This window comes from Anser anser (genome assembly GCF_964211835.1).
Source record: "Anser anser genome assembly, chromosome: 6".
In the NCBI taxonomy this organism is placed as follows: domain Eukaryota; kingdom Metazoa; phylum Chordata; class Aves; order Anseriformes; family Anatidae; genus Anser; species Anser anser.
In genome coordinates this window covers 37,317,354-37,323,602 of record NC_139726.1, presented here as the reverse complement: position 1 = coordinate 37,323,602, position 6,249 = coordinate 37,317,354, and positions in this window count along the sequence as shown.

The following is a 6,249-nucleotide window of genomic DNA, read 5'->3' as shown; positions in this document are numbered from 1 at the left end:
TTTTGCGTGCCTCTTGTGGTACAGGCTGATGAGGATTTTGAAAAAAATCCATAATGCCAAGAAATAGGGGAAAACTAAAGAGGTCTATGGGGTTTTGTACATTTCTATGCATATTTGTTTCTGTGGTTCATGTAGCACGCTCTGCCACTTAGCATACAGCTAGCACATTTCACAATTGTGTTTCTGCAATAATTACCCTACTGATAGTCATTTTTTATTATTTAGGCTGCAGTAACCCAGGTGTGCTATCCGCGTCCCAAAGGGAGACAGAAGCTGAGTCTGTCACATAAAATCTAGAAAGTATATAGTCATACAAACACAAGTAGGGAGGTAAGCATACAGAACTGAGTGGTTACAGTAAAGGCTGGGGAAAATCTTGTAATGGAGATGCTTCCTTGGTTTTCTGTGTCAAATACTTTTATTTCCCTTTTTCCCATCAAAATTCTAGTTCTGGTATATATACTGTCAGTGTATATTATACCAAATCATGCAGCTCTATTAAACAGGCCTTCAGCTAATATGAGCAAAGATACTTCTCCTGTAATAGGAAAATATCCTGGTAAAAATGCAGCTTATAAAAGATCTACTGATTTTTCTGCTATTCGCTGTTTTAGGGCCAAGACCCAAGTCACCCCATCTATTTCATGGTAGGTCACAAAAGGTAAATAGCATCCTTATTTTTCTCTAAAAATGTCCTTTATTGGTAAACATTGATACTGTATGCTTCGTGTGTATTTTCAAAGGATCCATCCCAGTAGCACGTTATGCTATTTCACAGTGGCCTTTGTTCTGTCCCCATTCTTCAGGGTAAATCCAGAGTAATTTTGCGGAGGTCAAGGGAGTTACAGTGATCCCAAGCCAGTCCAAATGAGAGATGAATGAAACCATGCAGCTAACTCTGACAAAGTTTATGCATTGCTTGAGTTGGGTATAGATTTTTTCTGATCTCTCTGCAGACAGATGAATTTAGTTTCCAACCCTCATCTGCTGGGGAAAAAAAAAAAAAGGATGCCGTCTTTCGCACAATCTAACTTGAAGTGCAGTGAAGTGTGTGGAGACATTCCTGTTGATATCAGAGAGTTTTGGGTTGGACCCATAGAGTTTTGAACAAAATTCACGTTATATTGATTAACCAAACTCTCAAAAGCAGGAAAATTGTAACGCCTTCCAAAACATGACAGCTGCTTGCAGAAGTGGCCTTCCAACTTCAGGGAAAAGCAGTATCTGCCCAGCGATCTCCTGCAAATGAAGCTGTCTCACAAAGCCAAGAGATGCCTCTAGTGAGCACCCTCTGACCAAGGGGAAGGTATCTAGCTAACAGCTGTTTTCCAGCTGACTCAGAGAAAACAGCTGCTACCAAAACAGCCACGCAGCACTCAGCATAGCCACAGCCAGGTTTTTGTTGGTTTTTTTTTTTTTTTTGAAGTGCCTTCTAGGTATAAAGCCAGAACTTAGCAACACAGCATCTGTAATTTGCAAGCTTAAGTTTGCATGTGATGAAATGGAGCCAGCCAAAAAAAAAAAAAAAATTTAAAAAGTCACACTCTGTTTGTACAGTAGATACAAAGACGTGAGCTTATGTTCCAAGATGGGGGAGAAGCAGAATGCCACTTCTTGGTTTTGTGTGGCTGTGTATACAACAGCTGCTGTATCCGCATAACTTTGTGAAAGATGTGGCTACCTTTCAGAAAGCAACTTGCACCAGATGTCCTCAAGGAATGAGCAATTCAGAGGTGTAATTGGAACCAAACTTTGTGAGCAGATGAAGTGAAGGCCGACTTAGTGGTCCATCTCGAGTTGGCAGATGCATCTTGTTTTGCTACCCTGAGTTTTTGTGGTGGTTTGGGCTTCAGTAGTTTGGCAGAGCAATAGACCGTGCCACTCAGGTGTGACACCGGGAGCGTTCTGCTCTTTTAAGATCTACTTAGCTATCTGCAAGCTGTGTAGTCTGCTGAGCTGCTTAGATACAAATAATCACAGGGAGCTATAACACAAGTATGTCTTTTAAGCTGAAGACGAGTCTTCCAGCCGTATGGGAGAGTCTTTGTTACTTTCAGTTTCTTCTGTGCAACAGCAAGGTGATCTACGCATGGACATAAAGGGATCTGTGGGGAGCCACTTAGTTTCTGTTGTTGGGTTGTCCACTGTATACGAAATGGCTACTTCTTTCATTTCACCTGGATGAAATAAATAGAAGTTTCCTTCCTTAAGCATTTGACATTTCAGATCTTGTGGTTTTCTCTCTTTTTTTTTTTCTCCTCTAAAAAGGGAGATGGTTTGGGAATAACAAAAGGTGAAGAGAAAATGAAAGAGATTATCCTAAGTGGAGCAGAACTTCACCAATTAATAAAAGTTGAGCTTGAGAAATATTAATAAAATGGGAGGGGAAAAAAAAAAGCACAAAACTGTACATGATACATTTAAGATATATATGTGAACTGTGTGTGTTCCTGAGAAGTTACCCCTGTTCTGCTATTGCATCCCATCCCTGCAAACGTAGTATGTAAAAAGTGAGTATAGCTATAAAGGGACATCAGGATTTAGGAAGATCTGAGCTTTTCTGTAAGTAATGACCTTTCTCCAGCTGCTGGGGATTAGTGGATTAGATGCCATGCCCTCTGTCTATGGCTGTTAGTAGAATCATAGAATCACAGAATATCCCGAGTTGGAAGGGACCCATACGGATCATCAAGTCCAACTCCTGGCACCGCACAGGTCTGCCCAAAAGTTTAGACCATGTGGCTAAGTGCACAGTCCAATCTCTTCTTAAATTCAGACAGGCTTGGTGCAGTGACTACTTCACTGGGGAGTCTGTTCCAGTGTGCGACCGCCCTCTCGGTGAAGAACCTCTTCCTGATGTCCAGCCTAAACTTCCCCTGCCTTGGCTTAACACTGTTCCCGCGGGTCCTATCACTGGTGATTATGGAGAATAGGTCACCTGCCTCTCCGCTCCCCCTCACGAGGAAGTTGTAGACTGCGATGAGGCCCCCCCTCAGCCTCTTCTTCTCCAGGCTGAACAGGCCCAGTGACCTCAGCCGCTCCTCATACGTTATCCCCTCTAGGCCCTTCACCATCTTCATCGTCCTCCTCTGGACACTCTCCAACAGTTTTATACCCTCTTTGTACTGTGGTGCCCAGAACTGCACACAGTACTCAAGGTGAGGCTGCACCAGCGCAGAGTAGAGCGGGGCAATCACTTCCCTCGACCAACTAGCGATGCCGTGCTTGATGCACCCCAGGGTGCGGGTGGCCCTCCTGGCTGCCAGGGCACACTGCTGGCTCATATTCAGTGTGCTACCAACCACAACCCCCAGATCCCTCTCTGCGGGGCTGCTCTCCAGTGTCTCGTCGCCCAGTCTGTACGGATAGCCAGGGTTGCCCCGTACCAGGTGCAGGACCCGGTGCTTGCTCTTGTTAAACTTCATGTGGTTGGTGATCACCCAGCTCTCCAATCTGTCCAGATCTCTCTGCAAGGCCTTTCCACCCTCAGTCAAGTCCACAACTCCTCCAAGTTTGGTGTCGTCAGCAAATATGCTCAAAAATTTGCTTCTAGTCCTACATCCAAATCGTTTATAAAAACATTGAAGAGGACTGGCCCTAAAATGGAGGTGAGAGGTATAGAGTAGGTGGAGGTGGAGGTATAGAGTAGGTGATAGCCACATATATATTTTTCCTACTTGTGATGCTTTTGTCTGTAGACCTGTTCACATTTTTTAAGTTTGGGCAGTTGACATTATAACGACCAAGTCTCAAGTGAAGACTGTGCTTATCCCATGGGAATTAACAGTGGATCTGAATCAAACTGTAGGCAAAGAGCAGAGGTTCTTTGAAATACAGGCTGCCCCTGGAAATGTATCAGCTGGCCTGGGATGCCACCAGCTATTTCATCTTTGTATTTGAGGCATTCCCTTTCTGGTCCCATGCTATGCAAGTACATTATAAGCCATTTCTGTATGCAGGCCAACACTGCCATTCTCATTTTATAGGTGAGGATTTGTACAATGATTCTAAGATGACCCAGAAGGTGAGATGAAGAACTACTCTCTCTCCAAGCCTTAGGTCAGTGTCCTAAACTTTAGGTTAGGGGCATCATGCAGAATGCATGGTGTATGCAGTAGGTGGTGATGATTCAGCAAAGCAAATCTCTTCCATGACTTCCTGATGCTTTGGGCTACTCATGAGGAACAGGGGAGCTGGCTTGGCTGTAGCACGTTATGCCTTCACCATTCTTTCACTGGTGATTGAATCTAGTTCAGAGCAGTCTTGTAGTATACCTCAGACTCAGAACATGCTGAATGTCTTGGATTTTGAGGATCTTCTGCATGTAAGAACCTCCCAGAGCATCAGGACTAGATTTGCATCTAATGGTCAAAGTTTCACATGGATTTTCATGTGTGGCTGAGATCATTTGAGGTCTTCCTCTTGAGGTTCTTTGGTGTCTATGAAAAATGAGCTTTTCTAGGGTCTCTGTCCTTTTCCTATTCATCTGCTTCAATGAAAGTTGAAGGGATTCGATTACATTCAAGAAATCTGTTGTTCTCTAGTTTGGTTAAAGCAGGCAATGAAATACATAAAGGATGAGGGAGGAAAGAGTTGCGTGCTCATAATCAGTGTGACCATGTAAGCCCTGTTTCCACTGGAAACAAGGCTGAGAACTGACCTCCTTGATGTATCATGAAGTCACGTTTGACACCTGTGCTGTGGACAGCGGGGATGCAGGAGTAGTTTGTTACCTGTGCTGAAAATGAGCAGTAACTGAAAGCGATTAACGTTTCTACAAACAAAGCACGTGTAGGAACTTCATATTGAGCATTTGCTTGAAATCCTTGAAGCTTTTTTCCCAGAAGTTTTCGGAGGGTGTTTTTATGAAATTTTTTATCTCAAATGGGCACATACATTCAAAGAGTCCAAGACTGCATATGTGTGCGGCAACACAGTTAAATAATTTCTCATAACAAGGTAGTTTTCTTGTGGTTATTCCTCCAGTTACATATAAACCAATGGTCATTTCATTAAGAGCTTGCAGCATGCTTGCTCTGAACTAATGGAAGTACCAGCTCGAGTGGCTTAGCTTTTCTAGCAATAGCTGGATGATCTCATTATCATTCTATGAGCCAAGCAACTGCTGCTGGTTTGAACTGCTCAAATTGATGGGACAATGATTGTGATAGTTTTGAGTGCTCCTGTGATTACTTCCTGGGGATATTACCTGGGAAGACTCTCTTAACATCAAACACCAGTTACTATTTTGTCCACTGTTGCATGATAAATAACAAGAAAGAAAAGTCTGTAATCTTGCTAATCTACTCTTTGCCAAGCTGCACATTTTATAAATAGGGCAGGGGGAAGACAAACCACTCCTTCCCATTTCTCAGCAAAGATCAAATGACAGAGGCTGAAGTGATTTCCTCTGTTTTCCTATGGTTTCATTACTTTTTATAAAATGCAGCCTAGCCTGTTAAGAGAAATGATAAATTATTAAACCTAAATTACAATTCTCTAAATCAATAAGCAATATATATTTTGGTTGCAGTATTTTTCTCTCTTTCTTCACTTACTTAGTAATTAACAAAATTCTGTAATGTGCTATGGGTCTCCTAGGTATTAGAAGCAGAGTGTGCGTGTGGTAATTGCAACTGAAAACCCCAAGCTAGCTATTTGCTTAATGCTGATGTATCTTCATGCTTTGTCACTATCTACAGCAGTGCTGTAATTTTGCTTTCATTTTGTACGTTTTCCAGAAATCTTACTTCTTAGCTGCTTGATGGTCTTTAACAAACGTTATTGCTTACAAGACACAAGAGCGTCTGCCTTGTGGTTGCTGTCCCTGGCGGGTGGGGGTTGCTTAGATAAGCAGTGCCTTCGGCTCTCTCACACCTCCATGGCCACATGCGCCCTGAAGTCCTGCTGGTTGGGCTGGGAGCCTCGTGCCACTCTTGCTGCAGAGGTACCTGGATGGATCCTCCCTGTTGTTATTGCAAAGCAATGCACTGTTATTGCAATGCGAGCTGTTCGCACTGGTTAGCCTTAAAGAAAAAAAAAAAAAAAAGAGGAAAAAAAGTGTGGTAATCAAATAGTATTTACTTGAAATAAATATCATTGCCCCTCAAAATGGCAGCTTTTTTACTCTTTTTTTTTACTCTGCTTGAGGAGTGGGGGATCCCTCTCGCTACAAGAAGGTCTGCTGTACAGCATCTAGTGCAAGGGACACCTGGCCCTGCCTGGAGTCAGTGTCCACTACTGCAAGGC